Raw genomic sequence first — 23741 nt, forward strand, 5'->3', positions numbered from 1 at the left:
CCCCATAAAAAAAGGAAAAGAGAAAACAATCAACAAACAAAAATAATTTTCAGTTGGCAGCGTTGCATTTTCAAGGAGTTACATGGTAGCCCATGTTATGGAAAGAATCTTACTACTATTTGATGTCTATTTGATTTTTCGGATTCAGTCTTGCATTTACTGTTTGATAGCTTCATGTTTCCTTTAAAGTGTTCAGTCATTAAGATATGTTCTGAATTCTTCTAGTTTTAATTTTTAAATTTGTTGAATCTGAGGACCCTTGGTATTTACTTAAATGTATAATCCAGACTTTAAAATTATCTGCAATCCTTCAGCACCAGTTCCTCTTGGAAACCCCATTGGGGTCCCAGGTGGCAAGACTACCCTGTGTTTCTTCATGTTTGTTTCTGTCTGGATCCCAGAGACAGATGCAGAACAAACAACAAACAAACTTGAATAAGCCACATATTTCTATCAATAGTTCCTCCCTGTTCTGATGTCAGGCTGGTTTATCTGCAGCACCTGCTTGTCCCATTCCACCACCTGCTGTGCTGGATTCTGAGATTTCCTGCTGGAGACTGGGCAGCAGCCCCTTTCTTGCCTCAAGCCTAGAAGAGATATTTCATCCAGGATAGGAGTGGTAATTCCCAGATCTCCCGAGTATCTGTCCCACTCATCTCCCATGTAGGCTGTCTGGCTTTAACTGTACAACTACTTACATCCCCTCTACCTGTCTATTATCTGGAAGTTCACTATTCTTACTTTCAACATGTTATTATTCATCTCTTTAAATGTAAGCCACAGGAAGCCACCAGAATTATGGGGAACATTCCTCATCCATTGAGGTGTAAATTATCAGTAATTCTACTGAGAATTTTTACATCTATTTAAAGTGGAAATGCTTCAGAATTCTCTGCTTAGGAATTTTCTCTGTCTTTTCAGGTTAGGGACATAGAAGCCTAATAAATGTGCTAAGAAGCTTTGTATCTTTTCTTGGATATTGTTTGTTCTATTACAAACTATAGCTGAGAAATGATCTATTATTTGAAACTTTGCTTGAAAAACTCTTTGAACCTGACACACTTTCCCAAGGAGAAAATCACTGGCTAATTTCTGCATTTGTTTATAGTTAAGGCACTATTCAAACCATTTGCTTTTTTGAAGTTCAAGTTACATAATGATTCATTTTACTAATATTTTCAAATTTTTTGAACTGATGTATATTTTCAGTACATTTTTCAGTGCATTTCAGTGCCCATACTCAGTAATTTTCTCATTTATATTTTTTAATAGATAATTTCAGGTTTACTTTCCTTTCTCTGACACAATCAGTTTTTGATTCAAAGTGTATATACATGAAGTTAAATGAACCTCAGGAAACATTACTATGAACAAAGCTAGTGGAAGTGACAGAATTCCAGCAGAGCTATCTCAAATCCTAAAAGATGATGCTGTTGAAGTGCTGCACTCAATATGCCAGCAAATTTGGAAAACTCAGCAGTGGCCATAGGACTGGAAAAACTAGTTTCCATTCCAGTCCCAAAGAAAGACAATGCCAAAGAATGTTCAAACTACTGCACAGTTGTGCTCAGTTCACTTGCTAGCAAGGTAATGTTCAAAATCCTTCAAGCCCGGCTTCAACAGTAAATGAGCCAAGAACTTCCAGATGTACAAGCTGGAATTAGAAAATGCAGAGGAATCAGAGATCAAATTGCCAACATCCATTGGATCATAGAAAAAGAAAAGGAATTCCAGAAAAACATCTGTTTCATTGACTACACTAAAGCCTTTAACTGTGTGGATCACAACAATCTGTGGAAAATCCTTAAAGAGATGGGATTACCAGATCACCTTATCTGCCTCCTGAGAAACCTGTATGCAGGTCAAAAATAAACAGAACCATGTATACCTGAGGCGGATTCATTTTGATGTTTGGTAAAACTAATACAGTGTTTCAGGTTTAAAAATAAAATAAAATTAAAAAAAAAATAAAAAAAATAAATAGAACCAGACATGGAGTCACTGACTAGTTCAAAATTGGGAAAGGAATACATCAAAGCTCTATGTTGTCATTCTGCTTATTTAATTTATATGCAGAGTACATCTGATGAAATGCCAGGCTGAATGAAGCACAACCTGGAATTGATAAATCATATAAACAGTAATCAAAGGAAAACAGGAATTGCTATATTAGCATCAGATAAAGTAAACTTTGGAGCAAAGAAAATGATCAGAGAAGGACAAGCATGTTATTGAATGACAAAAGAGTCAATCCATCAAGAAGACACAACAATCCTAAATGTATCAACTGAAGAATTAAACAATATGTGAAGCAAAAACTAAAAGAACTGAAAAGACAGATAACTCTACCGTCTTAGTTGGAGACTGACATCCTTCTCTCAACAACGGGTAGAACTAGAGAGAAATCAGCAAGGCTACAGAACTCAACAGCACTACCAACCAACAGGACTCAGTCACATGTACAGAACACTCCACCAAACAGTAACAGAACACATATTTCTTTCCAAAACCACACCGAATGTGTACTAAGATAAACCGTATTAATGTAGATCCTGGGCCACAGAACACATCCCAAACAAATTAAAACGTAACTGAAATCACACAAAGTATTATATTGGTGCAAAAGTAACTGCGATTTGGCATTGTTGAATTTTGCTGTTTGATTCAAATACATTCTTAAATAAATGCAGTTATGTCATACGTCAAAAAAAAAAAAAAAGATTTCTGGGAGAATTATCAATAACCCCAGATATGCAGATGACACCATGCTAATGGCAGAAAGCGAAGAGGAACTAAAGAGCCCTTTGATAAAAGTGAGAGAGGAGAGTGAAAAAGCTGGCTTAAAACTCAACATTCAAAAAACAAAGATCATGTCATCTGGTCCCATCACTTCATAGCAAATAGATGGGGAAACAAGGGAAACAGTGACAGAATTTATTTTCTTTGGCTCCAAAATCACTGCAGATGGTGACTGCAGCCACGAAATCAAAAGATGCTTGCTCCTTGGAAGAAAAGCTATGACAATTCCAGACAGCATATTAAAAAGCAGAGACATTACTTTGCTGACAAAGGTGCATATATTCAAAGGCATAGTTTTTGCAGTAGTCATGTATGGATTTGAAAGTTGGACCATAAGGAAAGCTGAATATCAAAGGATTGATGCTTTTGAACTGTGGTGCTGGAGAAGATCTTGAGAGTCTGTTGAACTGCAAGGAGGTCAAGCCAATTAATCATAAGATAAATCAACCTTGAATATCCATGGGAAGGACTAACACTGAGACTGAAGCTTCAGTATTTTCATTACCTGATGCGAAGAGAAAGGACTCATTGGAAAGGACTCTGATGCTGGGAATGATTGAGGACAGGAGAAGAAGGGTGAGGGGGGACAGAGGATGAGATGGCTGGGTGGCATCATTGACTCAATGGACATGAGTGACCAAACTTCAAGAAATAGTGAAGGGCATGGAAGCCTGGCATGTTGCAGTCCGTGGAGTCATCGACTTAGACAAGACTGAGTGACTGAACAGCAAATATTTTCCTTAAATGTGTTTTTCCTTAAAACTTGCTATCCGATTTTAACACAAGTGTTGAAAGTAAATACAACTTAAAAGTATGGAAGTGATAACATAAACACTCTCTCTTTAATGTATATTCAAACCTGTATTTATTTTTTAATATGTTAATCTGTCTTTTCTTGAAGAGGCATGTTAAAGCTACTCCTGATTAATGATTTGTCAAATTCTCATTTTCTTTCTAGTGTTTTTGTATGTGTGATTTGAAACTCTGGCATTGAAAGTATTAAGAATCTTGATTCTTGGATTCTTGTCATCTTGGAGAAAAAAAAAAATTTGTCAATATTAAATATGTTTCCTTTTCTTTTAAACTTGAGATATACTTTCTCTACATTAAATTAGGTCTATATTCCTCTTGTCAGCATGCAACTTTTGTAGATCATTTCTATTCCTCTACTTTTAACCATTTTATGTGATTTATAGTACATCTATTTAGATTTTATTTTTATCAGTATCACTGATATGTTTTAAGAGGCACAACTAATTAACTAACTTAACTTTCCTGATATTAAATAGTTTATGTGTTTTATTTTATCATGTATTTTCTCCTTTGTTTCTGATGTTTTGAATTCAAAACCACAAAGAACTGATGCTCCAAATCCCATCCAACATGTGTATGCTAGTATGCATGATTGAAAAAGACTCTGATGCTGGGAAAGATTGAAGGCAAAAAAAGAAGGTTGTGGCAGAGGATGAGATGGTTAGATAGCATCACTGACTCAAAACATATGAATTTGAGCAAACCCTGTGAGATAGTTGAGGGCAGAGTAGCCTGGCATGCTGTAGTCCTTGGGATCACAAAGTCGGACATGACTTAGCCACGGAGCAACAACATGCTTCAATCACTGGGCTTCCCTGGTGAGTCAGAAGTAAAGGATCTGCTTGCCAATGCAGGAGACACAAAAGATGTGGGTTAGATCCCTGAGGAGGGAATATCCCTTGGAGAAGGATATGGTGACCTACTCCAGTATTTTTGCCTGGGAAATTCCATGGACAGAGGAGCATGGTCAGCAGTCCTTGAGGTTGCAAAAGAGCTGGACATGACTTAGCAACTAAGCAACAAACAACATGCCCTGGTCACTAGCTGTACACAGAGACAGAGATAGAGGTATATATTTCATATGCATTTTTACTCTAAAGTTTATTTCTTCAGGAAGATATTTTATCTATGTTATGTATACTTCATGTTATATAGCATCTTTGTTCTATGTAAACTAATTAGAAACAATATTATCAATAATAATAATAATTATAATTTTGCTTTGTTCCTATATTGATTTATCTATTTGGTTACCTAGTTCATCCATTGAGATATATAGATAAATTTATAATGTGTAATTTTTACTTTTAATTTTTATTCAGTTCATTTCTTTAAATATATGTGACTTTTCAAGACATATAGTCTAATCATACCAGAGTTTCCTTCTAACTTGTTCATTAAATCTATTCCTTCAGGTAGTTAGTTCTTCTCTATATTGTTTCCTCAATTTTATATTTAAAGATCATCATTTCACCCATTGTTATTTCACTTGTCTTTTTCCCAATATTTATCACAGGGAGGTAAAGAAGTTACAATGATTTCTTATTTGCTGGGGTGGCAAGCATTCTGCTCCTACCGGAGAGCAGGTACGAACATGTCTTTGCAGACCTGCGCCTTTACATCCTCTGTACCCACCACTAAAGCATGGAGACAAAAGCCACCGTGTAGCATCAGTGGGTGAAGAGGCTAACAGACTTCAGTATTGTAAACTGATTTTCTAACTCCAAAATTATCTCAATGTAAGTTAAGCATCTTTTAATTATCTGAGCTTACTACTTGATTTCACTCCTGTAATTGAAAGATTTTGTTCTACATGTGTTTTTTCTATAAGTACTTTTGTGTTGTTACTGCCTTCTGTTTAAGTTTAACATCTTTTTTTTTTTTTTACCTTAGGAAACTTCCAACCCACCACACAATTTTTTAAAACATGGACAACAGTCAAGAATGTTTGAACATATTGCTGATTTACAGAATTAGAACTAAATGTGAAATTTGAAAAATCCCCATATAATATTGAGAAAAGAAACAATGTCCTTCATAACTGACTTAAGGGCATTTATTAGTATGTTGCTCTCTGAAAATAATGTCATCAGGTATGCTTATTTTGAGGATAACATTAAATAATTCTAAGTGTGTGTGTGCTCAGTTGTATCCCACTCTTTGTGACACCATGGACTGTAGCCTGACAGGTTCCTCTGTCCATGGGTTTTTAGGCAAAAATACTGGAGTGGGTTGCCATTTCTTCCTTCAGGGGATCTTCCTGATCAAATGATCAAACCTGTATCTCCTGTTTCTCCTGCACTGACAAGAAGATTTTTTACCCAGTGGGACTTCAGAGAAGCCCAATAATTCTAAAAGTAATCTCAAATGTCAACATCTTTGAAAAACTTCCATTGAATGGAATCAATATGATGTTATCTATCTTTCTGAAAAATATGATGAATTACGAATTCATCAAATTTATCCATCTGAAAATAAAATGCATCTGCTAAACTGCTATCAAGATTGAGATGGATAAACAAATGATGAATTAATGGAGAATTACAAATTATCTTGAAATAAGCATCCTTGAGGATTTTGGAAAAGAAACAATAAAGGCATGGTGGAGTCCATTCTTAAAAGGACAAGGATATGTTAACACTGTTAGGTTTCCTAGGTGGCTCAGAGGTAAAGAATCCGCTTGCCAATTCAGGAGATGCAGGAGACTTGAGTTGGATCCCTGGGCCAGGAAGTTCCCCTGGAGAAAGAAATGACAACCCATTCCTGTATTCTTTCATGGAAAACTCCATGGACAAAGAAACCTGGTGGGCTACAGTCCATGGGTCACAAAGAGTCTGACATGTTAACACTGTTACTTAAAGTCAGAAAAATGTTATTGTCTAGAATGCTAAGGATAATTGATTTTTCATAAAATGGAACATACTTTAGCCTAATAGTATCTATGTCTAGCCATCTTGTTAGACCTTAACTGTTAGGGAGACATGCCTGCAGAATTGGTCTTTGCAATGATACCAGCTTGGATTTTACTGATAGGTAAAACCTCAAGCCAAGGTTTCTTTCCTCACTTAGATTTGTGATTGTTCCCCTTTTGAAAAGATGAGCTTTTAAGAAGAAGGCAGAATTGAAATACAAATGAGACTATGAGAGTGTGAGAGTTACACTGTACTCAGTCAGCATCACTTGATGGGGCATTGACTGATTATTCATTAATGTAGCCATTTGGTCACTCAGTAAATATCTGTTGAGCACTTACAGTGATATAAAGACTTACTATATGGAGCTCTGGATATATATCTTTTTTTTAATTTAATTTTATTTTTAAACTTTACAATATTGTATTAGTTTTGCCAAATATCAAAATGAATCCACCACAGGTATACCTGTGTTCCCCATCCTGAACCCTCCTCCCTCCTCCCTCCCCATACCCTCCCTCTGGGTCGTCCCAGTGCACCAGCCCCAAGCATACAGTATCGTGCATCCCACCTGGACTGGTGACTCATTTCGTACATGATATTATACATGTTTCAATGCCATTCTCCCAAATCTCCCCACCCTCTCCCTCTCCCACAGAGTCCATAAGACTGATCTATACATCAGTGTCTCTTTTGCTGTCTCGTACACAGGGTTATTGTTACCATCTTTCTAAATTCCATATATATGTGTTAGTATACTGTATTGGTGTTTTTCTTTCTGGCTTACTTCACTCTGTATCATAGGCTCCAGTTTCATCCAGCTCATTAGAACTGATTCAAATGTATTCTTTTTAATGGCTGAGTAATACTCCATTGTGTATATGTACCACCGCTTTCTTATCCATTCATCTGCTGATGGACATCTAGGTTGCTTCCATGTCCTGGCTATTATAAACAGTGCTGTGATGAACATTGGGGTACACGTGTCTCTTTCCCTTCTGGTTTCCTCAGTGTGTATGCCCAGCAGTGGGATTGCTGGATCATAAGGCAGTTCTATTTCCAGTTTTTTAAGGAATCTCCACACTGTTCTCCATAGTGGCTGTACTAGTTTGCATTCCCACCAACAGTGTAAGAGGGTTGCCTTTTCTCCACACCCTCTCCAGCATTTATTACTTGTAGACTTTTGGATCACAGCCATTCTGACTGGTGTGAAATGGTACCTCATAGTGGTTTTGATTTGCATTTCTCTGATAATGAGTGATGTTGAGCATCTTTTCATGTGTTTGTTAGCCATCTGTATGTCTTCTTTGGAGAAATGTCTATTTAGTTCTTTGGCCCATTTTTTGATTGGATCATTTATTTTTCTGGAGTTGAGCTGTAGGAGTCGCTTGTATATTTTTGAGATTAGTTGTTTGTCAGTTGCTTCATTTGCTATTATTTTCTCCCATTTTGAAGGCTGCCTTTTCACCTTGCTAATAGTTTCCTTTGTTGTGCAGAAGCTTTTAAGGTTAATTAGGTCCCATTTGTTTATTTTTGCTTTTATTTCCAATATTCTGGGAGGTGGATCATAGAGGATCCTGCTGTGATGTATGTTGGAGAGTGTTTTGCTTATGTTCTCCTCTAGGAGTTTTATAGTTTCTGGTTTTACGTTGAGATCTTTAATCCATTTTGAGTTTATTTTTGTGTACAGTGTTAGAAAGTGTTCTAGTTTCATTCTTTTACAAGTGGTTGACCAGTTTTCCCAGCACCACTTGTTAAAGAGATTGTCTTTTCTCCATTGTATATTCTTGCCTCCTTTGTCAAAGATAAGGTGTCCATATGTGTGTGGATTTATCTCTGGGCTTTCTATTTTGTTCCATTGATCAATATTTCTGTCTTTGTGCCAGTACAGTATCAAGACAGAAGGTCTTGATAACTGTGGCTTTGTAATAGAGCCTGAAGTCAGGTAGGTTGATTTCTCCAGTTCCATTCTTCTTTCTCAAGATAGCTCTGGCTATTCCAGGTTTTTTTGTATTTCCATACAAATTGTGAAATTATTTGTTCTAGCTCTGTGAAGAATACCGTTGGTAGCTTGATATATATCTTTTTAAAGTGAATAAGCCACACATTTCTGATAGAGTAGACAATGGACACATAATTTTAAAAGTGTGATAAATGTAACTGGGGCCATGGAGGAGCCACCTTTCACAAGATAATGGATGGAGGAAAACAGCAATCTCAGTTGTAGATCCATAATGTGGATAGTTAATAAAGATCCCAAGTGCAGGTCAAAGAAGTGATTTTTTTTAAAAGAAACAATTTTGAAATTCAAAGTATTTTCTATGTGAACTGATGAACCACCTGTTCAGTCTTACTGAATCTCCTAGCCACAAATACAGCCATGATAAAATAATGCATGTCCATGAATGGAAGAGCACACTGCTATCAAGATTGAGATGGATGAACTTCAGTGTTAATCTCTCCTACACAGCAGTCCTGTACATTCAGAAAAAAAAAAAAATCTATTTAAATAAAGAAAAAAGAAAATATCTAAGTTTTCACTTTCATATGCTTTATTTTGTCCAATTTGATCACATGTATTTCTCAATATCAATTTACAAGGTCAGGTTTCATTCCAATCCCAAAGAAGGGCAATGATAAAGAATGCTCAAGCTACCATGCAATTGTGCTCATTTGACATGCTAGTAAGGTTAGGCTCAAAATCATTCAAGTGAACTGAGAACTTCCAGATGTACAAGAGGGTTTAGAAAAAGCAGAAGAAACAGATATCAAATTGCTAACAGTTTCTGGACCATGGAGAAAGCAAGGGAATGCCAGAAAAACATCTACTTCTTCACTGGCTACACTAAAGCCTTTGATTGTGTGGCTCACAACAGAATGTGGAAAATTCTTAGAGATGAGAGTACCAGACCACTTTACCTGCCTCCTGAGAAACTTGTTTGTGGGTTAAGAAGCAACAGTTAGAACTTTACATAGAACAACTGACTGGTTCAACATTGGGAAAAGAGTACGACAAAGCTGTATATTGTCACCCTGTTGATTTAATTTATGTGCAGAGTGATGCTGCTTGGTCAGTTAGTTGTGTCCAACTCTTTGTGAACTCATGGAATATAGCCCACCAGTATCCTCCGTCCACCCACTCCAGCATTCTTTCCTGGAGAATCCCAGGGACGGGGGAGCCTGGTGTCCTGCTTTTTATGGAGTCGCACAGAGTCGGACACAACTGAAGTGACTTAGCAGCAGCAGCAGCATCCTCTGTCCATGGGATTCAAGAATACTGGAGTGGGTTGCCATTCCTTTCTCCAAGGGATCTTCCCAACCCAGAAATCAAACTCAGGTCTTCCACATTGTAGGCAGATTCCTTACCATCTGAGCCACTAGGGAAGCCCATACATCATGCCAAATGCCAGGATGCATAAGCCACAAGTTTGAACAAGATTGCCAGGAGAAATATCAACAACCTCAGGTATGCAAATGATACCACTCTGATGGCAGAAAGTGAAGAGGAACTAAAAAACCTCTTAATGAGTGTGAAAGAGGACAGTGAAAAAGATAGCTTAAAACTCCGCATTCAAAAAACTAAGATCTTGGCATCCACCTCCATCACTTCATGGCAAAAAGAAGGGGGAAAAAGTGAAAATAGCAACAGATTTTATTTTCTTGGTCTTCAAAGTCACTGCAGATGGTGACTGTAGCCATGAAATTAAAAGATGCATTCTCCTTGGAAGGAAAGCTATGACAAACCTAGACTGCATATTAAAAAACAGAGACATCATTTTGATGATAAAATTTCCTATACTTAAATCTATGGTTTTCTGAGTAGTCACATACCGAGGTGTGTGTTGGATCATAAAGAATGCTGAGCACCAAAGAATTCATATTTCGAATTGTGGAGCTGGAGAAGACTCTTAAGAGCCCCTTGGACTGGAAGGAGTTCAAGCCAGACCATCCTAAAGGAAATCAATCCTGAATACTTATTGAAAAGACTGATGCTGAAGCTGAAGCTCTAATATCTGGCCACCTGATGCCAAGAAACAGCTCACTGGAAAAACCCTGATGCTGGGAAAGATTGATGGAAAATGAAGAGGGGAGAAGGTTAGGAAGCATCACCGACTCAATGGACATGTTTTGAGCAAACTCTGGAAGATAGTGGAGGACATGACTGAGCAACTAAGCATACACAGCACAGAATGAAAACTGATCTTTTCCAGTCCTGTGCCCACTGCTGAGTTTTCCAAATTGTTGGCATATTGAGTGTAGCCCTTTAACAGCATCATCTTTTAGGATTCAAAATCGCTCAGCTGGAATTTCAGCATCTCCATTAGCTTTGTTCACAGTAATGCTTCATAAGGCCTTCTGTGTATTCTTGCTACCTCTTCTTAATCTCTTCTGCTTCTGTTGGGTCCATACTGTTTCTGTCCTTTATTGTGCCCATCTCTACATGAAAAGTTCCCTTGGTATCCCTAATTTTATTGAAGAGGTATCTAGTCTTTCACATTCTTTTTTTTTTTCTCAATTTTTTTTTTTTTTTCATTGTTCACTTAAGAAGACATCCTTATCCCTCCTTGCTATTCTTTGGAACTCTACATTCATGTGGGTATGCTTTTCCTTTTTCCTTTGCCTTTCACTTTTCTTTGAAGAAGCATGTGTATTTATCTTCTCCTGTGAGAACACCAAACTTGCAACTAAATGTCGAACAACCATCAACAGGAGAACGTTGAAAGCCACCAGAAGAAGATATCCATGTTCAAGGGCAAAAAAGAAGCCACAGCAAAAAGGTAGGAGGGGTGCAATTATGTTTAAAATCAAACTTCATTCTGGAGGCTGTCTTTTCACCTTGCATATAGTTTCCTTTGTTGTGCAGAAGCTTTTAATTTTAATTAGGTCCCATTTGTTTATTTTTGCTTTTATTTCCAATATTCTGGGAGATGGGTCATAGAGGATCCTGCTGAGATTTATGTCGGAGAGTGTTTTGCCTATGTTCTCCTCTAGGAGTTTTATAGTTTCTGGTCTTACGTTGAGATCTTTAATCCATTTTGAGTTTATTTTTGTGTATGGTGTTAGAAAGTGTTCTAGTTTCATTCTTTTACAAGTGGTTGACCAGTTTTCCCAGCACCACTTGTTAAAGAGATTGTCTTTTCTCTATTGTATATTCTTGCCTCCTTTGTCAATGATAAGGTGTCCATAGCAAATGAAGCAACTGACAAAGGACCAATCTCAAATATATACAAGCAACTCCCGCAGCTCAATTCCAGAAAAATAAAAGACCCAATAAAAAAAATGGGCCAAAGAACTAAATAGACATTTCTCCAAAGAAGACATACAGATGGCTAACAAACACATGAAAAGGTGTTCAACGTTACTCATTATCAGAGCAATGCAAATCAAAACCAGAATGAGGTACCATTTCACACCAGTCAGAATGGCTGCGATCCAAAAGTCTACAAGCAATAAATGCTGGAGAGGGTATGGAGAAAAGGGAACCCACTTACACTGTTGGTGGGAATGCAAACTAGTACAGCCACTATGGAGAACAGTAAAAAACTGGAAATAGAACTGCCTTATGACCCAGCAATCCTACTACTGGGCATACATACTGAGGAAACCAGAATTGAAAGAGACACTTGTACCCCAGTGTTCATCACAGCACTGTTTATAATAGCCAGGACATGGAAGCAACCTAGATGTCCATCAGCAGATGAATGGATAAGAAAGCAGTGGTACATATACACAATGGAGTATTATTCAGCCATTAAAAAGAATACATTTGAATCAGTTCTAATGAGGTGGATGAAACTGGAGCCTATTATACAGATTGTATATAACAGAGTATATGTTAGTATACATAGAGTATACGTTAGTATACATACAGTATACTAATGCATATATATGAAATTTATAAAGATGGTAATGATAACCCTGTATGCCAGACAGGAAATGAGACACAGATGTATAGAACAGTCTTTTGGACTCTGTGGGAGCGGGTGGGATGATTTGGGAGAATGGCATAGAAACATATATAATATCATATATGAAATGAATTGCCAGTCCAGGTTTGATGCATGATACTGGATGCTTGGGGCTGGTGCACTGGGATGACCCAGGGGGATGGTATGGGGAGGGAGGTGGGAGGGGGGTTCAGGATGGGGAACACGTGTACACCCGTGGTGGATTCATGTTGATATATGGCAAAAACAATACAATATTGTAAAGTAATTAACCTCCAATTAAAATAAATAAATTTATATTAAAAAATAAAATAAAATAAAACTTCATAGAGACATTCAGATAGCACAATGAAGCTTGTGTGCACCAGGACCCAGTAAAGGAACAATGACCTCCATTAGAATTGTCTTAGTCACATAAATTGTTAATTTTGAAAATATGCATTTGAGAACAGAGATGATCAGACAGGACAAATAAAACCTGAAGCAAATCTAGCACAGAAGTATTGCAAGTGCTAGAAAAATATATTATACAAAGTAAATACAAACCAAAAGAAAAACGCATAGCAAATCTGAGAAAATATATGCTAAAATTATGAGAAAATAATATTTAATATCTGTAGCTCTATTAAGCATATTACTTAATAATTAAAATAGTCTATTAATTATATATAATTTACTAAATCAAATGCACCTAAATCATTGTCTAAAAATATGAAAATTTAAAGTGAAACAATTGCATAGTGAGTGTGAAAGAACTCCAAAAATTAAAGAAGAATTTCATATTGGACTAGTATAAATGAATAAATCAAATAACTAAAAAGTTGAGTTCTACCATGTATATGCTGTCAGTATCTATGTTAGAAGTTAAAAATATAAATAATACTAAAGGAATCATTGTGTAGCATTAACAATCCAACATACTTCAAATATATAATTTTATTTATTATTAACAACAAATCTAAGAGGAAAACAATATTATTATAAATATTTTATATATTAGAAATGTGAATCATGAAGAGCTTAAAGGGTTAGCTTGAGGTTGCTGGTAGAGGGTCTAACATTAAAAAACGTTATTAAAATAATTAGCAAATTAGAATTGAGCAGCAGGAGAATCTATAAAATAGCATTGCACCAGCAACAGAATCATCCAGTATCCCAAACTCAATTTCTAATATTGTTTTCAAATACAAGGGGCTGCTGTGTCTTGGAGGAATGACTGGTCCTAGGGTTCTGGCATGGAAAATATAAGATGATCCTGCTGCATGAATAGTGTCTTATTTTAAGAAAATGTATAAAAGCCTAAGGATGGACGTATATCAAAATGGTGGGGGCAACTACCTCAAGGAACTCCTGATGGTCAAAGTTAAACAAACTTAAGCAACCACAACAAAAACAACCACACTAAAGAACTGTACCCTGAACAAACAAATGGCAATGGCACCCCACTCCAGTACTCTCGCCTGGAAAATCTCATGGATGAAGGAGCCTGGTAGGTTGCAGTCCATGGGGTCGCTAAGAGTCGGACATAACTGAGCGACTTCCCTTTCACTTTTCACTTTCATGCATTGGAGAAGGAAATGGCAACCCACTCCATTGTTCTTGCCTGGAGAATCCCAGGGATGGGGGAGCCTGGTGGGCTGCCGTCTATGGGGTTGCACAGAGTTGGACACTACTGAAGTGACTTAGCAGTAGCAGTAGCTGTAGTAGTAATATTATTAAATATATAAATAAATGGGGGAAAAAAAAAACAAAAACAAAAACAAATCTTCCTTATAGAGGCAACCCATGAAATGTATATAAATACCCTCCCCTACTCCAGGAGGCAGGCTTAATTCTATGTCCCTACTATGCCAAAGCCTTTGACTGTGTAGTGTGGATCACAATAAACTGTGGACAATTCTGAAAGAGATGGGAATACCAGACCACCTGATCTGCCTCTTGAGAAATTTGTATGCAGGTCAGGAAACAACAGTTAGAACTGGACATGGAACAACAGACTTGTTCCAAATAGGAAAAGGAGTATGTCAAGGCTGTATATTGTCACCCTGCATGTTTAACTTATATGCAGACTACATCATGAGAAACGCTGGACTGGAAGAAGCACAAGCTGGAATCAAGATTGCCAGGAGAAATATCAATAACCTCAGATATGCAGATGACACCGCCCTTGTGGCAGAAAGTGAAGAGGAACTAAAAAGCCTCTTGATGAAAGTGAAAGAGGAGAGTGAAAAATTTGGCTTAAAGCTCAACATTCAGAAAACGAAGATGGTATCCGGTCCCATCACTTCATGGGAAATAGATGGGGAAACAGTGTCAGATTTTATTTTTTGGGCCTCCAAAATCACTGCAGATGGTGACTGCAGCCATGAAATTAAAATACGCTCACTCCTTGGAAGGAAAGTTATGACCAACCTAGATAGCATATTCAAAAGCAGAGACATTACTTTGCCAACAAAGGTCCGTCTAGTCAAGGCTATGGTTTTTCCTGTGGTCATGTATGGATGTGAGAGTTGGACTGTGAAGAAGGCTGAGCGCTGAAGAATTGATGCTTTTGAACTGTGGTGTTGGAGAAGACTCTTGAGAGTCCCTTGGACTGCAAGGAGATCCAACCGGTCCATTCTGAAGGAGATCAGCCCTGGGATTTCTTTGGAAGGAATGATGCTAAAGCTGAAACTCCAGTACTTTGGCCACCTCATGTGAAGAGTTGACTCATTGGAAAAGACTCTGATGCTGGGAGGGATATGAGGCAGGAGAAGGGGATGACAGAGGATGAGATGGCTGGATGGCATCACTGACTCGATGGACGTGAGTCAGATTGAACTCCGGGAGTTGGTGATGGACAGGGAGACCTGGAGTGTTACGATTCATGGGGTCGCAAAGAGTCGGACACAACTGAGCGACTGAACTGAGCTGAACCCCTGCACGCTGGGTGGATTTAGTGACTTGCTTCCTGGATTAGAGTATGGAAAAGTGAAAATAGTAGCTTCATAATAGAAAAACCTGATAGACCCCACCTTAGCCAAGAGATCGGTTTAACGTCATCTGTAATATGTCCTATTGCTATCGTATGTCTTTGGATATCAAGTACCTCGTTGGGTAAGCTTCTTTCTTATAACAACACAAAACATAGTTCGGTCATGAAAAAACATCAGATTAACCTAAGTTGTGAAGCAATCTACAAAATATCAGAATACTATTTTTCTAATTTGTCAAGATGGTGAAGAATAAGGTGGTAGAGAGAAGTGGTCACACAAGGGAGAAAGGAACCACAATGACCAAACACAACACGGCGTCTTGAATGGGGCCTTGGAAGAAAAGGACATTAGTGGAAAAATAAGTCAAATCTGAAGAGAGTTTGGATTTTAGCTCATGGTGACTGTCCCATGTTGTTTTCTTGATTTTGAAATATGTGCCATGGTTCTGTAGAATTTATCATCAGGGGAAGTAGGTGAAGGGATCACAGGGACTCTCTCTGTTGTATGTAATACTTCCTCATTATTCCAAAATACAGAAACTTATTTTAAAAACTAAACAGCATGGCATTCTTAGATAAATAAAATTTAAAAGAATCAATATAATAATGATCAAGATCAAGTCAAGATAACATTTTTTTTCAAAAAAAAAAAAAAAAAAAAGAACCATCCGAGTAAGATTATTTTCTAGACACAGACATTAAACATAAGGAAAAATATAGTAAAATGAAAAGTATGCCATATACAAGTTCATATACATATACAGTATTCAATTTTAGAAAATAAGAAACAGACTAGGATAACACATTTAACATAAAATATCTGACTTGGGCTTCCCTGGTGGCTCAGACGGTAATGAATCAGTCTGAAATACATGAAAACTGGGTTCAATCTCTGGGTTGGGAAGATCCCCTGAAGAAGGGAATGGCTACCCACTCCAGCGTTTTTGTCTGGAGAATTCCATGGACAGAGGAGCCTGGCAGGCTACAGTCCATGAGCTCACAAAGAGTCAGACAGGACTGAGTGACTTTTGCTTTTACTTTCACTTCAATGAACGAACAAAGAAATGCCCCCCCCCCCAAAAAATATATATATATATATAATTTTATATTGAATCTGTTTTTAACATAGTTGAAGGGCATTTTGCTAAGTGAAATAAGCCAGACAAAGAAAGACAAAGACTTCATGTTTCACTTGGTGTGGAATCAAAAAAAAGAAACAAAAGGTGGAAACAAAGGGTGGACAAGTGACTGCCAGGGACTGAGGGTGCGGGAAATAAAAGAAGGCTGACAAAAGGGTAAAGACTTTCAGTGTAGGGTGAACATAAGATCTAATGTAAAACATGCTGACTACAATTCATAACAGTGTACTGCTTAATAGAATTTTCTAAGAAAGTAGACTAAAGGGTCTCACCAAAAAAAAAAAAAAAAAAAGATAAAATGTGAATATAAGAAGTGATGAATGTGTTAACAACATGGAGGAATCCTTTATAATGAATATATGAATCAAAGCATCATGCTGTGACCTTAAGTATCTTACAATTTTATTTGACAATCAGCAGAGGTAGAAAATAATGAAGAATAGTTTAAAACTTAAAATGCATACAAGATTTTGACTAGTTTGTATAAAAAAAAAACTGTCTCAATAATTTTATATCAACTACATGTTGAAATAATATTGGGATCATTGAGTTAGCACATATTATGAAAATTTTTACAAAGCCATAAGATAAGCAACCAAATTAATAGGAAGCCAGATAAAATATATCAAAATTATATTAATAGAAAAGTGAACTATAATGTGACTAAGTTTGCAAAGGGATAATCTCACTAGTAATCATTGAACTGTGAATTAAATAGATTTTTAACCTTGCTGTGCTATGTGCTGTGGCTGTGCTTAGTTGCATCCAACTCTCTGTGGCCCCATGGATTATAGCCCACCAGCCTCCTCTGTCCATGGGATTCTCCAGGCAAGAATATTGGAGTGGGTTGCCATTTCCTATTCCAGGGGATCTTCCCTGCCCAGGGATCAAACCCTCATTTCTTGCATCTCTGGCATTGGCAGCTGGATTCTTTACCATTAGAATCACCTGGGAAGCCCTTTTAATCTTAATTTAAGGGCAGAAACATTGAAAACCAACAGATAAGACATCAATGTGAAGGAATGGAAATGTTTGTGTGAGTTTGATAAGAGTTTAAATTGGATGCAATCCTTTTATTTTCAAGTCAACAGTCTAGACCTGCCTCCTAACACAGTGGACCACATGTTCTAGCATGGGCAGCAGCCCCAGTTGAGCATCTGTGCTGGAGTATTTCTTAACTAGGTGCAAGTAGAAAGAAAGTGAAAGTGAAGTCACTCTTTGTGACCCTATGGACTGTAGCCAACCAGGCTTCTCCGTCCATGGGATTTTCCAGGCAAGAGTACTGGAGTGGGTTGCCTTTTCCTTCTCCAGGGGATCTTCCTGACCCATGGATTGAACCCAGATCTTCCTCATTTCAGGCAGACGCTTTATCCTCTGAGCCACCAGGGAAGCCCAGGTGCAAGTAAAGACAGAAGCAAATGTTTGAGTTGCTGTTCTGGAGAAGGAAATGGCAACCCACTCCAGTACTCTTGCCTGGAAAATTCCATGGACTGAGGAGCCTGGTAGGCTACAGTTCATGGGGTCACAAAGAGTCGGACATGACTGAGCAACTTCACTCACTCACTCTGGCAAAGTATAAACAACCTAACTCATTATGAAAAGGAAGTAAAAAAAATATTCCTCATGCTATATTCTTATGATGGAGCTCTAGACAGCAACTCAAATGATTGAACCCCATTGCCTTCACTATTGGATACATTGTATGAACATATCAGAGCAAAAAAGAAAGTTACACAGCACAGCACTTTATAAGATTATGTTGAATATATTGAAAACACATGCAATAATTATGTGTATTTCACTGATGCACCAAGTGACAAAAGTAAATGTATCTTCAAAAACTCTGAAGCAAATGCTGTTGTTCAGCTGCTAAGTCTGGTCTCATTCTTTGGAACCCCATGGACTGGCAGCACACCAGGCTTCCCTGTCCTTCTCTATTGCTCGGAGTTTGCTTAAACTCATATCCATTGAGTCAGTGATGCTATTCAACCATCTCATCCTCTGTCATCCCCTTTTCTTCTTGCCTTCAATCTTTCCCAGCATCAGGGTCTTTTCCAGTGAATTGTCTCTTCTCATCAGGTAGCCAAAGTATTGGAGCTTCAGGTTCAGCATCAGTCCTTCCAATGAATATTCAGGATGGATTTCCTTTATGATTGATGAAGCAAGCAAATGCATAAAACAATAATTGTGAAAAATTTTGTGATGAGTGAAAAGTTTTTATGTTAACCTTTGCAGTGTTCTGAATTTTACGAAAATTAAAACTTCAAAACAATAATCGTACTTTTATATACTCTGATTTACCCTTTTTTATCTCTACAACCTTTCCCTCTTTTTTTGTAATTATAATTACACTAAGAAACTCATGAATATTACATAAAGATATTTAGAATAGAAAATATTACCTTGATTGTATATTAGAAAAATGAATAACTTTGTATATTTTAATTCTTTCACATACCACACAATAAAATTCTTACAAATAAATTTTAAGCATACTTTTTCACTGTTTTATTATATATGTATAATGTTTATAATTATATATGTGTGTCTCTGTGCTACATCCTTTAGGTCACATTGGATTCTTTTGTGACCCTTTGGATGGACTGTAGCCCACCAGGTTCCTCTGTCCATGGGATTTTCAAGATAAAATTACTGAAGTGGGTTTCCATGCCCTCGTCCAGGGGATCTTCCCAAACCAGGGATTGAACCCAGGTCTCCTGCATTACAGGCAGATTACCATCTGAGCCACCAGGGAAGCTCAGGAACACTGGGCTATCCTTATCCCTTCTCCAGGGGATATTCCCAAGCCAGGAATTGAGCAAGGGTCTCCTCCAAGGCAGGTAGATTCTCTACCAGCTGAGCTACCAGGGAAGCCCATAATTATATATATATGTATGTATATATATGTATATATGTATGTATGTATATTCAAAGGAGATATTTTTTAAAGAGTAAGCAATACATTATTTACTGCAATAAATCTTTACAAATACATTTTCCCTTACAGATCACTTATTGTTGGTATAAAACATATTCAATTATATATTTTATATTTTTAATTTATTATATAAAATCAGACTGGTTCACAAAAGCATTTGCTGTGCTGATTTCTTTTGAGAGCCTACTTGGTTCTTCCACATTTTACTGACTATAAAACTTCTGAGCTGATATATTCTTTTCTCCAAGGACTTCTTTTTGCCCTTGGATTCTTGCCAGCAGGTAATGCATTATGTAAGTTGCTAGGGTCAGGTTGTTGCCTATAGAAAAAATAATTCATAACACTTGCAACAATCATACCAAGTCCAAAGTCACTGTTTAAATTACTGTTTAAGCTACACAAGCTCAACTTTCTGTGCTTGAGTGGCATTTCTGGATAGGAGACTCAAAGTGACAACAATACCCAGAGCATCAACAAATGAGGTGATATAAAAACAGGCAGGTATGGTAAATGTGGTCCCAGGAGCATGCACTTTCTGGAATTAAAAGAAATAACCACTCTATAAAGTTTAGATTTCCTACAACAAAGGATATATTGTCTTTGTCATTACTTTTTTAATGACAATTTTGCATTTTATAGATAGCAAAAGAGATGTTTTCCAGCCCTGACATTTTTTTCAGTTAGCTTGATAATAATGGTAACTGGCAGGATAGGGAGTGTGACTTGAACTTGGGTTGCAGCCCTTCTGCCCTTTGTTTGGCCTTGGCCACACACTTGCATCTCAGGCCCAGTTTCTATCTCATAAACTTGAAATTGTGGATGATGAACATATGATTGTTATTGTTCTTTTTAGATTTAATTGCATATGATTCTCCCACACTCTAATATTTAATTTAATGAATGTAAATGAGAAGCAGATAGTAATGAGGTATGGATAAACATCTTTTCATCTTTCTACAGTAGTGGTCTTCAAACTTGTTCATTAGAACAGTTCAGAATATATTTTACCCTACTGTCTGTATAAACACACACGGTTACTCTACCATCTCTATGTATTTACATGTGTATATGATTACACGGACCACAGCCTTGTCTAACTCAATGAAACTAAGCCATGCCATGTGGGGCTGACCAAGAAGGGTGGTTCATGGTGGAGAGGTCTGCCAGAATGTGGTCCACTGGAGAAGGAAATGGCAAACCACTTCAGTATTCTTGCCTTGAGAACCCCATGAACAGTATGAAAAGGCAAAATGATAGGATACTAAAGAGAAACTCCCCAGGTCAGTAGGTGCCCAATATGCTACTGGAGATCAGTGGAGAAATAACTCCAGAAAGAATGAAGGAAAGGAGCCGAAGCAAAAACAATACTCAGTTATGGATGTGACTGGTGAAAGAAGCAAGGTCCGATGCTGTAAAGAGCAATATTGCATAGGAACCTGGAATGTCAGGTCCATGAATCAAGGCAAATTGGAAGTGGGCAAACAGGAGATGGCAAGAGTGAACGTCGACATTCAAGAAATCAGTGAACTAAAATGGACTGGAATGGGTGAATTTAATTCAGATTACCATTATATCTACTACTGCAGGCAGGAATCCCTCAGAAGAAATGGAGTAGCCATCATGGTCAACAAAAGAGTCCAAAATGCAGTACTTGGATGCAATCTCAAAAACGACAGAATGATCTCTGTTTGTCTCCAAGGCAAACCATTCAATATCACAGTAAAACAAGCCTATGCCCCAACCAGTAATGCTGAAGAAGCTGAAGTTGAATGGTTCTATTAAAAACTACAAGACCTTTTAGAACTAATCCCCAAAAAGATGTATTTTTCATTATAGGGGACTGGAATGCAAAAGTAGGAAGTCAAGAAACACCTGGGGTAACAGGCAAATTTGGCCTTGGAATATGGAATGAAGCAGGGCAAAGGCTAATAGAGTTTTGCCAAGAGACCGTACTGGTCATAGCAAACATCCTCTTCCAGCAACACAAAAGAAAACTCTACACATGGACATCACCAGATGGTCAACACCGAAATCAGATTGATTATATTCTTTGCAGCCAAAGATGGAGAAGCTCTATACAGTCAGCAAAAACAAGACTGGGAGCTGGCTGTGGCTCAGATCATGAACTCCTTATTGCCAAATTCAGACTTTAATTGAAGAAAGTAGGGAAAACCACTAGACCATTCAGATATGACCTAAATCAAATCCCTTATGGTTATACAGTGGAAGTGAGAAATAGATTTAAGGGACTAGATCTAATAGATAGAGTGCCTGATGAACTATGGAATGAGGTTCGTGACATTGTACAGGAGACAGGGATCAAGACCATCTCCATGGAAAAGAAATGCAAAAGAGCAAAATGGCTGTCTGGGGAGGCCTTACAAATAGCTGTGAAAAGAAGAGAAGCAAAAAGCAAAGGAGAGAAGGAAAGATATAAGCATCTGAATGCAGAGTTCCAAAGAATAACAAGAAGAGATAAGAAAGCCTTCCTCAGCGATCAATGCAAAGAAATAGAGGAAAACAACAGAATGGGAAAGACTAGTGATCTCTTCAAGAAAATCAGAGATACAAAAGGAACATTTCATGCAGAGATGGGCTCGATAAAGGACATAAATGGTATGGACCTAACAGAAACAGAAGATAATAATAAGAGGTAGCAAGGATACACAGAAGAACCATACAAAAAAGATCTTCAGATAATCACGATGGTGTGATCACTGACCTAGAGCCAGACATCCTGGAATGTGAAGTCAAGTGGGCCTTAGAAAGTATCACTATGAACAAAGCTAGTGGAGGTGATGGAATTCCAGTTGAGCTATTCCAAATCCTGAATACGATGCTGTGAATGTGCTGCACTCAATATGCCAGCAAATTTGGAAAACTCAACAGTGGCCACAGGACTGGAAAAGGTCAGTTTTCATTCCAATCCCAAAGAAAGGTAATGCCAAGGAATGTGCAAACTACCACACAATTGCACTTATCTCACACGCTAGTAAAGTAATGCTCAAAATTCTCCAAGCCAGGCTTCAGCAATACATGACCCGTGAACTTTCAGATGTTCAAGCTGGTTTTAGAAAAGGTAGAGGAACCAGAGATCAAAATGCCAACATCCACTGTATCATCAAAAAAGCAAGAGAGTTCCAGAAAAATATTTATTTCTCCTCTGTTGACTATGTCAAAGCCTTTGACTATGTGGATCACAATAAACTGTGGAAAATTCTGAAAGGGATGGGAATACCAGACCACCTGACCTGCCTCTTGAGAAACCTATATGCAGGTCAGGAAGCAACAGTTAGAACTGGACATGCAACAACAGACTGGTTCCAAATAGGAAAAGGAGTACGTCAAGGCTGTATATTGTCACCCTGTTTATTTAACTTATATGCAGAGTACATCAGGAGAAACGCTGGACTGGAAGCAGCACAAGCTGGAATCAAGATTGCCAGGAGAAATATCAATAACTTCAGATATGCAGATGACACCACCCTCATGACAGAAAGTGAAGAGGAACTAAAAATCCTCTTGATGAAAGTGAAAGTAGAGAGTGAAAAAGTTGACTTAAAGCTCAACATTCAGAAAACGAAGATCATGGCATCTGGTCCCACCACTTCAAGGGAAATAGATGGGGAAACAGTGTCAGACTTTATTTTTTGGGGCTCCAAAATCATGGCAGATGGTGATTGCAGCCATAAAATTAAAAGATGCTTCCTCCTTGGAAGGAAAGTTATGACCAACCTAGATAGCATATTAAAAAGCAGAGTCATTACTTTGCCAACAAATGTCCACCTAGTCAAGGCTATGGTTTTTCCAGTGGTCATATATGGATGTGAGAGTTGGACTGTGAAGAAAGCTGAGCACTGAAAAATTGATGCTTTTGATCTGTGGTGTTGGAGAAGACTCTTGAGAGTCCCTTGGACTGCAAAGAGATCCAACTGGTCCATTCTATAGGAGATCAGTCCTCGGTTTTCATTGGAAGGACTGACGCTAAAGTTGAAATTCCAATACTTTGGCCACTTCATGCAGAGAGTTGACTCATTGGAAAAGACTCTGATGCTGGGAGGGATTGGGGGCAGGAGAAGAAGGGGACGACAGAGGATCAGCTGGCTAGATGGCATCACCGACTCAATGGACATGAGTTTGAGTAAACTCTGGGATTTGGTGATGGACAGGGCGGCCTGGCGTGCTGCGATTCATGGTGTCACAAAGCGTCGGACACGA

The sequence above is a fragment of the Bubalus bubalis genome, chromosome 8 (assembly GCF_019923935.1).
Source record: "Bubalus bubalis isolate 160015118507 breed Murrah chromosome 8, NDDB_SH_1, whole genome shotgun sequence".
Lineage (NCBI taxonomy): Eukaryota > Metazoa > Chordata > Mammalia > Artiodactyla > Bovidae > Bubalus > Bubalus bubalis.